This window comes from Homarus americanus, unplaced genomic scaffold, assembly GCF_018991925.1.
Source record: "Homarus americanus isolate GMGI-L3 unplaced genomic scaffold, GMGI_Hamer_2.0 scaffold11022, whole genome shotgun sequence".
Lineage (NCBI taxonomy): Eukaryota > Metazoa > Arthropoda > Malacostraca > Decapoda > Nephropidae > Homarus > Homarus americanus.
The window spans coordinates 10,861,900-10,872,871 of NW_024737068.1; the positions used below are offsets into that span (position 1 = coordinate 10,861,900).

Consider the following 10,972-nt stretch of genomic DNA (forward strand, 5'->3'; position numbering starts at 1 on the left):
TGATGTTAGACCACGATCAAGGTCCATCATCTGTCCACTTACTCTCTACACTGTGATGCACAGTACAGTTACCCAGCTGTCAAATGGTGTAAAATTTCTCAAGACATCACACCACAGTACAAAGTACAATTATTCATGAGGCTTGATGTTACACTCTTCTTACCCACTCATCAATATCAATATTGTCCTCTACTTCCCTTTTCCATCACTCTCACTTTTTTCTTTATATACAGTGACTGAACATATATAGTGCACAAATATAAACTTTGTTTGCATCACTGGTTAGAGAAATTGTTAGAACTCATGTACCCTCAGAGTTGTCATTAGGTAATTATGTTTTACCCATGTAAGCACTTACAGTAAAATTACAATAATCAATGATAATGAGACTGGTGATGCACATGTAAGCAGACGATATGGGCAAGACTATACAGTAATAGTAGTTCTACTTGCTATGTTGGCCTTTAACAGTCAGTCAATGTGGTGAAGTTAGTACTGTACAGTATGTTACAAAAGGGATTGTTCCCTCTGCTTACCCTATGGTTCATATCATCATCCACTCTCAGACACCAGGAACACCTCTTCCATCAATCTACCTCCAATTAAGCTAATCATATACTGTATCTTCCTTTCACCCTTCTCTACTTGCATTTTATTAACATACCTTTCTTAACATTTAATATAAACTTTCTTCCAGTGTGTGGACACACATGCATGCCTGCATGCACGTGCGCACATACACACACACAAACTTACTTTCAAGCTCATTCCCTAGCTGCCTCTTCCTCCATTTACATTTCATAACTCACCAACGTTGTATCTCTCTCACTTTTCTTTTCACCTTTTAACACCCAATCCACGAGAAGATATTTGACATCCAAGATAAGGTCCTATTTTTAGAAAAGACCAAATTCCTTCTTCCTTACAGACTCTAACATGTGTCCTACTCTCCCTACACACTCTAACATGTGTCCTACTCTCCCTACAGACTCTAACATGTGTCCTACTCTCCCTACACACTCTAACATGTGTCCTACTCTCCCTACACACTCTAACATGTGTCCTACTCTCCAATTACTTTTTCAATTACTAATTAAAAACATATGTACACTCTCACCAAAAAATCTTGAACGCTATAAGCACTATGAAATCTGAAAAAATGAACGAAGACTCTGAAACCATTCCGAAATGGCAAGCCCCATTCTGCTCATTCTCACATCCATTGTGACCAGGTGTTTGAGAAGTTTTTTTGAGAGTGTACACCCACTGAAAAATTATTTGGCACCCGTGTCATATTGTATCGCGCCGTAAGGGTGCCGAATAATTTTTTAGTGGGTGTACATTATACTTAAACACACACACACACACACGTATACATACATGTACACCCACTAAAAATTATTCGGCACCCGTACGGCATGATACAATATGACATGGGTGCCGAATAATTTTTTAGTGGGTGTACATACCATTTTAAATACCTGTGCCACTACTGCATCTCAGGGAGGCTTACACCACTAGTTACCATTCAATTGACATCTAATCTAAAATTATCTCCACTATCTGTGAGCTGATTACCTGACATATACAGGGGTGTACAACCACATTGATAAAACAAACATAATCAGTAGTTGGCCAAGCTTTTATCACTCCTCTCTACCTTATTAAACTCTGATAAATAATGAAACAAGCTACAGTGATTTCTCATACACACATTACAGTAAAAGCTGGGAACATCTTGTTACTGAGGCAGGAGAAAGAAAGTCTTGAGTAAATAAACAAAGGGAACATCATATTTGTAAAAATTATCCATCATAAGGAAACATTTTTTTAATATTCAATTAAACCTAAATAATTATGTAAAAACACAAGAAAACTATCATTCTTTCACCCAATCTTTTATAAATAAAGTACAGTACAGTATTAACATGACATGTAAATTAATGGATCACGTGAAGATTAGGCACCCCATCATATTTCACCTAGTCATTAAATACCCTCAAAACCTAACTTTACCAAATCTAACCTAACCTCACATAACATAACCCTACTTAACCTCACATAACATAACCCTACTTAACCTTAGCTAACATTGCATAACCCTACTTAACATAACCTAAGCTAACCTAGCCTTACTTAACATAAACTAGCCTCATCTAATGTGCTTAATCTACAGAATCTTAAAAAAATAAATCTCGGTTATGTAACTAGAGGAATATTTATGCTAAAATTAGAGCCCTGTTAATGTCTGTTTAACCGAATTAGAAATTAAATTTGTCATCTGCAAACTCTGTGATGCCTCAGGCATCTCTCCATAAGATTCCCACATAATATGTATATTTGGCTGTGTCCTGGAGCAATACTTGCATTAGTTTCTGGTGAATTCTCATTACAAAAAACAAACAAACATAATACTGTACCATAATAGCCTGATTTGTTTTCTCAGAATAGTCACCATGGGTCCCAAGAACATGTCTGGTGAGGAAAAGGCTCACATCCTTGACCTGTTGGATGAAAAAAGTTCCTCTGAGGGAAATCCAGAATGAGGCACAGTGACAATTAAGACTAATGTGCAGCATGCAATCTTCCCATCTACAGGTACTCCTCGGCTTACGACCTACTCGACTTACGACCACCCGGACATATGACCGCCGCAGTCGTATAAAATATTTTTAAAATTACGTATTTTCGAGTCCCGACGTTAGTGATAGCGCTGTGTACTGACAAAATTTTTGTTTGTAATTCCCTTTAAAATGGCTGGCAAGCGTAAAAGTGAGAGTTCTCGTGGTGCTGAAAAGAAAAAGAGACACCCATTTTAGATTTTCTATGTATTATTTTCGCATTTTCAACTGACAACCTGGTCGTCGGTCCCTAACCCCATCGTAAGTCGAGGACTGACTATTTTGTTCCACCCCAAAAATTTTCTCCAGGGAGACAAAAAAAGACCTGCATGGCCAATGACATGGTAATGTGATGAGAAGTAAGGAAGAATTTAAAAATGTCTGCAGCAGAAATGAAGAAAGCCCACCACAACCTCCTTCAAGATGTGTCAGAACATATGATCAACATCAAATACAAGAGGAGCCGAACATGCCAACTCATCATCCTGTGAGGGAAGGGGGGGTAGAGATTAAAAAACGTATGCAATAACATTTGAGTGCTAGAATGGCCAGGGAACTCACTTGACCTAAACCTAATAGAGAATGCAAGGAATCAAATGAAACACAAGCTGTCAACATGGAACAGCTGGAACACATCAACAATACACTGTACCTGGCCTTCAGGAGGGGATCAAGCAGTTCTGGGGGCAGGTACTCAAAACACACCATAAATAACACATTCGGCTATCTTGTAACCGACAAATGGTATTCAAACTTACAAACTGCTAACAATATTGAATATACTCCATACACACAACTATTTTGCGATACTGTAAGGGTACTGTAACTCGAATGTAAACACTGTAAAGCAAGTTTTCATGCAGCCAGTCGGCCAATCACAGTTACGGTTTCAAAACATACCAACCAATCACAAACTACAGAGATCAGCTAGCTCTTGGGGAGTAAGATTTAAAAACAAAACAGGTTTAAGAAGCTGACGATGCCGGCACTTTTTAGATGAAGAGGTTTTAGCACACTAGAAGAGGCGAAAAATATGTAGGATGTTTTCTTGGAAAATTGGACAACAAAACACCATCAAAGAAAAAATAATGATTGTGACTCGGTTCGGTGAAATTTGTAGCTTGAGAACCAAGAGATGTTGAATTTCAGAGAAAGTTCACTGACTTAAAGATGTCTGTCAAGAAAAAAGCAGCTCAAGGAGTTTATGTACAGCTCCTCCCCGACTTACGACCACCCGGATATACGACCACCTCAGTCATACAATATCAATTTTTTTTCAAATTACGTATTTTCGAGTCCCAACGTCAGTGATTGCGCTGTGTACTGACAATTTTCGTTTGTAATTCACTTTAAAATGGCTGGCAAGCTTAAAAGTGAGAGTTTTGTGGTGCTGAGAAGAAAAAGAGACACCCATTTTAGATTTTCTATGTATTATTTAAGCATTTTTTACTTATGACCTGGATTTGGGTCCCTAACCCAGTCGTAAGTAGGGGAGGAGCTGTATTTGCACTTCTTACCAATTTTCCACAAACTAAACAAAAATATTACTGTACATGTATATATCAAACAAGGTTTACAACTAAATATTACCAGGTACGTAATAAAAAAAATGTTCAGCCTAAAACTTCATTCTCCACCTTAAAAATTTCACATTGAGGAAATATATAGAATCTAAACAATCAATCATTACTTAACTATGTTAAGACGGGTAAAAAGGGTCTCGGTACCTCCTTTCACATCGCAAAGATCAACCATTTAAATATACATCAACCAACTACTGTATATCAATACTGTAATCTCTCATCCCTTTCTCTTTGCTGCAATGTTGCTTCACTCCCTCTCTTTTACAGGTACAGTAGTACTTTCTTTAATGGAGAATGTTTGATGGATTTGGCATCATGTGTACCGTCGGCAAGGCAGTGGGCTCGTAACACTCATCTCGCTCATGGTACCCACCGTTTCTGTGTGGATGTCAGGCACACTAGAATAACTCATTATAGTACAAACTGTGGAATGCTTTGCCTTCCTCTTACAATGTCTCGCCTCAAAAATCTGGTTTTCCGACATCTTCGTGGTGTAGATTAATATACAGTAAGTCCTCCCTTAACATCGGGGTTATGTTCCTGAAAATGCAACACGAAACAACGTTAAGCGGACCAATTTTCCCCATAACAAATAGATAAAATATGGGAGTTACATTCCTGAGCCTACCTTTGCCCCATGAAATACATTACATATTCTGTACAGAAAATCATTACCATTTCTATAGAAAATAGTGCATGCATATACAGTGGGGTATGCTATAACGAATCTAATTGGTTCTAGAACCTTGTTCGTTATAGCATTCGTTCGTTATAGGATTAATCCGTTCCAGGCCCCCAAATACAACCACTTAACACTGAAAAATATAATATAAAATTGTAAAAATTGTAAAAAAGTGCATAACGATGCATCTAAACCCCCTGAAATTAAGAATATCATTAATATTTGTAATAAAAAAACAATAAATTAGAAAAAAAAAAAAAAATTAAATAATGTTCGTTGTAGGAGTTTCGTTCGTTATAGCATTCTCAATTTTATAGGTAAAACCGTTCGTTATAGGAATATTCGTAGTAGAATCCGTTCATTATAGCATACCCCACTGTACTGTACAATTACTAAGTTTATACTGGTACTCACCGATGAGCGGAGGTGGTAGAGCGAGTGTGTGGTGGGTACTGAAGCGGTGGAGGCGGATGGTGGGAGGGGAAAGTATGTCGGAAGCGGAGGGTAGCGGGTCACTGAGACCTGGCGGGTGGCTCCTTCTCCCTCTCAAAACGGTTTAAAACCTCAATTTTCGTAGCAAGGCTAATGGTCTTAAGTTGCTTCTTCGCAACACTCGCATCAGTAGCACTTGATGGGCGCTTGGAAGCCATTTCAAATAGTTACAGTACAGAATTAAGAGCATAAACACTTAAACATGCACGAACGCTGTGGAAGCCTAACAAAGACTGGCTTCGCTTGGGAACGCTGTGACGTTCCATGCCGAGAGAGAGTAGCACGGCAAGACCAGAGAGGGTGACACGCCGTAAAAAGTAGTCCATGACAAAGCAAAAACAACGTTATATTGAGTCGTCGTGACGTTAAACAAATTATTGGTATCTAAAGAGTAGCGAACTTGTACCGAAACAATGTTAAGCGGGACGATGTTATACGAGGACTTACTGTACTCCTTTTCTCCTGTAATTTTTATTATTTTTTTTTTATTCTTATTTTTCATCTCCCAGGCCCTGTTGTGAGTCAATGACCTGTGTCTGGGTAGGCACAGGCTATCACCAGGAGTTTTTATATTACATTCATTTTTTCAACAAATGTTGTTTAGATAATAGTAATTAATAAAAACAATACAATAACTTTTCCTTTAATTATAAGTACATAATTTTTTCATTTTCTTCTACCCTTTGATCATAAATCACCTGTAGTGGGCAGAGCATGAAAGAAGAGGGAAATTATGGGGTTAAACATGATGAAAAACTGATCACATGGCAGTAATTTCATGTCTATATGTGCTTTGTATATGAAGAAATAAGTTTTTACCATAAATATTCCACCAAGAATTCTCCCTTGACGACTCTTGTTTTTTTTTGTTTTTTTTTACGGGTATTAGCCCACCCGGACACAGGTCACCGACCCACATCAGGGCCCGGGGGGCGAAAACGTAATAACAGTAATAATAACAACAACAACAACAACAACAATAATAATAATAATAATAATAATAATAATAATAATAATAATAATAATAATAATAATAATAATAATAATAATAATAATAATAATAATAATAATAATTCAGATAAGTAAAATTTATAATAATAAATACAAAAATAAAAATAAAATAATAATGATAACAATAATAATAATGAAAACACTGCAATAATAATAATTATAATAATAATAATAATAATAATAATAATAATAATAATAATAATAATAATAATAATAATAATAATAATAATAAGGAACCATAAAGAAATTAAAAAAAAAGATCATTAGTGAGAAACGATATATGTATGTTGTGTTGTCAATAGCAAGAGAAACAATTGAGACCCCACAATTGTGTAAATGAGGCAGAAAGTCAGATCAGCAACCTGGGACTTAGTCACAATTTTTGCAATGCCATATGGCAGCAGGGTCTACCATTAGACAACACATTATGCTTCCAATATCTTCCCAGGCGGTAGTACCTCTCTGTTTGGTAGCTGCCTACTACGTACTGCTCTTCCTATAAATTTGTGATTCCGGTCTTTGTAAACATATAAAGTCCCCAGGTTATGTACGACCGACTTATGAACATCCACCAATACAAGCGAAGCCCCATAAAGTTAAAATTTAAATTTACACTATTTACTGTATTTTGTCAAACTATTTCTTTTTTTTTAATTAAGTGATTTTAGATGTATAAAGGACTTAGGTTTGATAAACTGGGATTTTAAACACTGTTTTGTAAGTACAGTATGCACATAGGGTAAGTGGTTTGACATAAGTACATTTTCAACTTAAGAACATCCTTACGAACTGAACTCATACGTAACCTGGGGACTGCCTATTCAACTATCAATGGAGTCTCTCATCTGGATTTTTATTACCATAAATATTGACAAGGTTATCTTTTGTTTTAAATAAATAAGCCACTTTCCTTATTTTCTTGTGTATGGCCTGCACAAATCCCCTTTTTTAATTTTCATATACAATAGCTATTTGATTTTTTAACCTCTTCTACATAAAAAGGTTGAGATTCATATAGCTAATTGGATCCAAATCCCATATTATGGGTTTGGAAACATTTACATTTGCTTTGGAGTATCATTGGATTCTAAGTGAACTGTATGTTCCTATACTTAATGTTCTTCCTTAAGGAGAAGCTAGGCATTTTGCTTTTCAATGGCATTGTTATTATGCCATGTTCAGTATTGTATCACAAGTTATTTGTACATGTGGAGGATGAAGACCGTTTGCAAGAGTTCATCTGTCAACATGGACTAGTTGGGAGGATGTGCAAGTGTTCAAAATGTGACAGAGAAGTGAGTGAGCAAAAAATGTGTTTCAGTGCAACAACCAATCGTACTCTTACGTTCACAACACAAAATTACACAATGCCACTTCAAGAAAAGTGCTTTCATTAGCACCTGATATCAAAGCAAGTTCTTTCTGCTTAATATGCCAGGGGGTCCAGGGGCAGAGCCCCCCGACTAGGAAGTTAGGTAAAATTAAGTGGATGTAGTTGGGTTAGGTCAGCTTCTATTAGGTTCTGTGAGTTGTCATATCGCTTTTATTACTTATCATAATCCAAACAACATCTGTGGAGAAAATGAACGAAATCAAACAACTGTTTCTGGTGTTAGCCATCTCCTTCAACAGTACTTTAAAGAAAATTAACCCTAATGTCATGATTTTTGCATTTATGGGGTATCCTCGATATCCAAAATGACAAATTTATTAGCTTAGCAAAATCCCTAAATAAGGTACGAACGAGGCTTTTCTAAATATAGTTTTCTTTATACAGTATACTGTAGATTAAAACAGGCATGGATATTTATTCAGTAAAATTTTCATGCAGGTTCACAGAAACAACATACTTTGATATCAAGTCCCAATAAAAATACTTTTCTTGAAGTGGCATTGTGAAATTTTACCTCTTTTGTGAAAATAAGTCAAATCAGCCAAAAATTAAATTATTGATTCATAACAACAAAACCAGAGGTTCCTGTGGTAAAGCTTGTTCTTATGATTTACCGTGTTTATAAGTAACAGATAAATGAAAACTTTCAAACATATTTTTCCTACAGTTGAAGTCAAGAAATAAAGTCTGGATAATATATATACATACTGTATTGTTACTAGACCAAGAGATACCTTGAAGCTTTAAAATGATCATCACTTTCAAGCCAAATCCTCAATAATCATATTGTTAACTCCGAGTCATACACACACCCATACTACATTACACTGGAAGGACAGACGCCTACCTTAGGTTAATTTGTCAATCTTAGGGGTAACTACTTACTGTAACGTCTTCTCCCTTCACACACGTCATTATCGCTGGAATGGAAGAAAGACCACCTCCCTACCTGTCTTCAGACATAGTGGCGAGACATAGTGGTAAACACAAGCCGGGTAAACTAGCCATATGTGTGACAGTGTTGCGGGTCTAGGGCTGTGGCAACCATCAGTGTAAACACTGCAATGTTTTCAGCTGACGGTGCTGCAGTCCCCATCTGAGATATATTTCCTCCTGTTATATATCTCTCCCCCCTGCTCATTTATGACTTAACTTACCCCTTTTAAATATCTCGATTTAAAAACTTTCTCGATCTCTCTTTTTATTATTTAGGGCAATTTACACAAAAAATAATTATAATTAATTATCGAAATATTATGGACGACGCTATGGTATTTGGCGGGAGGTTCAAATATTTGGCATACCATTGTACTAAAAGTACCTAGATGGGCAGCGCTCCCTGTGCCTAGTCATGTACTCAAACAATGCTGTGGTTACCTAGGAAAGTAGCCAAGTCGGGTTCGAGAACACCCTCCTGTCATGGCACGCTTTGAACACAATGATGTCTAGAACTACTTGCGGTGGGGGAGTTCGGGTCCTTGTTTATGCAACAGCATGAACAAGATTTTATTATTTTACATGCCAAGACCTTTGCAAAGATTTTCCGTTACCCCTAAATTAGTATGCATGTCTATGAAAATATTCAAATGTGCATATATCTCCTCAAGTTGTAGTGCTAGACACATGATCTTGGTGTCTAATATAAGATTTTTTACCATGGGGATTCGATTGGCTGCTTCACTTTGGTAATTGGAAGTCATCTAATTAACACAATTTCTTGATTGGTGACCTTTTTCTTGGTGATTACATATAGCTTGATAGCATTGTTTTTTACTTTTATCCTCTTCGCCACTGATCGGCTTGTTAGCCGCTTGGGCGATCGGTCACGTCTCTTTTCCTTTATATTCTTCACCAAATGGTCGGCTCGCTAGCCGCCCGGGCGATCGGTCACGTCTCTGTCACGCACTGTTGGCAAATACTGGGCATGCACCGGCTCCTGAATGTACCTGAACCCGCTCCAGTGTTGGTCAAGTCTTCTCTTGAAAGAGCTCACACTCGGTGCCGTCACAACACTCTCTGGTAGATTGTTCCAAGAGTTTACAACCCTCACTCCGAAAAAGTTTGCCCTCACGGTTTTCTGGACTTGCGGCTTCTTCAATCTTGAGCTGTGACCCCTTGTGGGGCGAGCGTCCGCCAGCTCCAAGTAAGGACACTCAACTGAGTAGTGCCCCCTGAGATGCTTATAAACCTCAACTAGGTCCCCCCTTGCCCGTCTGTAGTATAAGCTAGGCAAGTTCAGGCGCTCCAATCTCTCAGGGTAGCTGAGGTGCCGAAGTGCAGGCACCAGTTTGGTGGCCCTCCTTTGAACATTTTCAACCAACTGACAGTCCCTAGCATATCTCGGGGACCAGATGGGGTGACAGTACTCCAGATGGGGAAGCACTTCACTCCTGAAGATCGTCACGAGGGACGGACCGTCTAGATATCTGAACGACCTTCTTATAAGACCCAATAATTTATTTGCCTGATTTACCTTCTTCTCACAATGGCCCGAGAACTTCAGCTCATTGTCAACATACACACCTAGGTCCTTCTCACACACAGTCTCAACTAGTACATTTTCTTCATCCCGTTGGGACATATGGTACGCCTCCTTACCGTTGGTACGCCCCAGGTGCATCCTCTTACACTTCGTGACATTGAATCTCAGCAGCCATTCCTTCGACCATTCCTGGAGCCCACAGAGGTCCTTCTGCAGCTCTTCACAGTCCGCTTGGTTCTTAATTTCCCGAAATAACTTGCCATCATCGGCAAACATTTGTATGGAGGAGTGTACAACGTCAGGCATATCATTTATGAAACAAACAAACAACAGCGGGCCCAATACACTACCCTGCGGTACCCCACTTGTTACAGGTACAGATGACGATTTCGTGCCATTAATCACCACACATTGCTTGCGGTCATGTAGAAAGTCTTCTATCCACGCTAGGACATTTCCCCGAATTCCGTACCCTTCCAGTTTGATTTTCAGCCTTTCGTGGGGTACACTGTCGAAAGCCTTGGCAAAATCTAGGTAAATATTGTCGATATTACCACCCCGTTCTAGAATATGGGTCCAAATATCCAATACCTTGAGCAATTGTGTCAAGCAAGAGCGCCCCGGCATAAAACCGTGTTGGCAATCTTTTACAAGGTTGTTTCGTAGTAGATGTTCCATCGCTGCATCTCTGATAATACTCTCAAGTAC

At 38.1% G+C, this 10,972-nt stretch overlaps 1 protein-coding gene across 2 annotated transcripts in view; it reads right to left on the reverse strand.

The window, feature by feature from the left end:
• The window catches only part of LOC121872955 (acyl-CoA:lysophosphatidylglycerol acyltransferase 1-like), a 45,531-nt gene extending 36,676 nt beyond the window's left edge, over positions 1 to 8,855 (reverse strand). Inside the window, exons 1-2 of one of the 2 annotated variants that reach the window (XM_042376098.1) lie at positions 8,668 to 8,855; positions 2,421 to 2,504 (exon numbers count right to left, since the gene is read on the reverse strand). The gene's annotated coding sequence lies outside the window, so the exon portion shown is untranslated. The remainder of the gene's footprint in view (positions 1 to 2,420; positions 2,505 to 8,667) is intronic. The other variant, XM_042376099.1, reaches the window with a different exon arrangement.
• Positions 8,856 to 10,972: the final 2,117 nt, after the last annotated feature.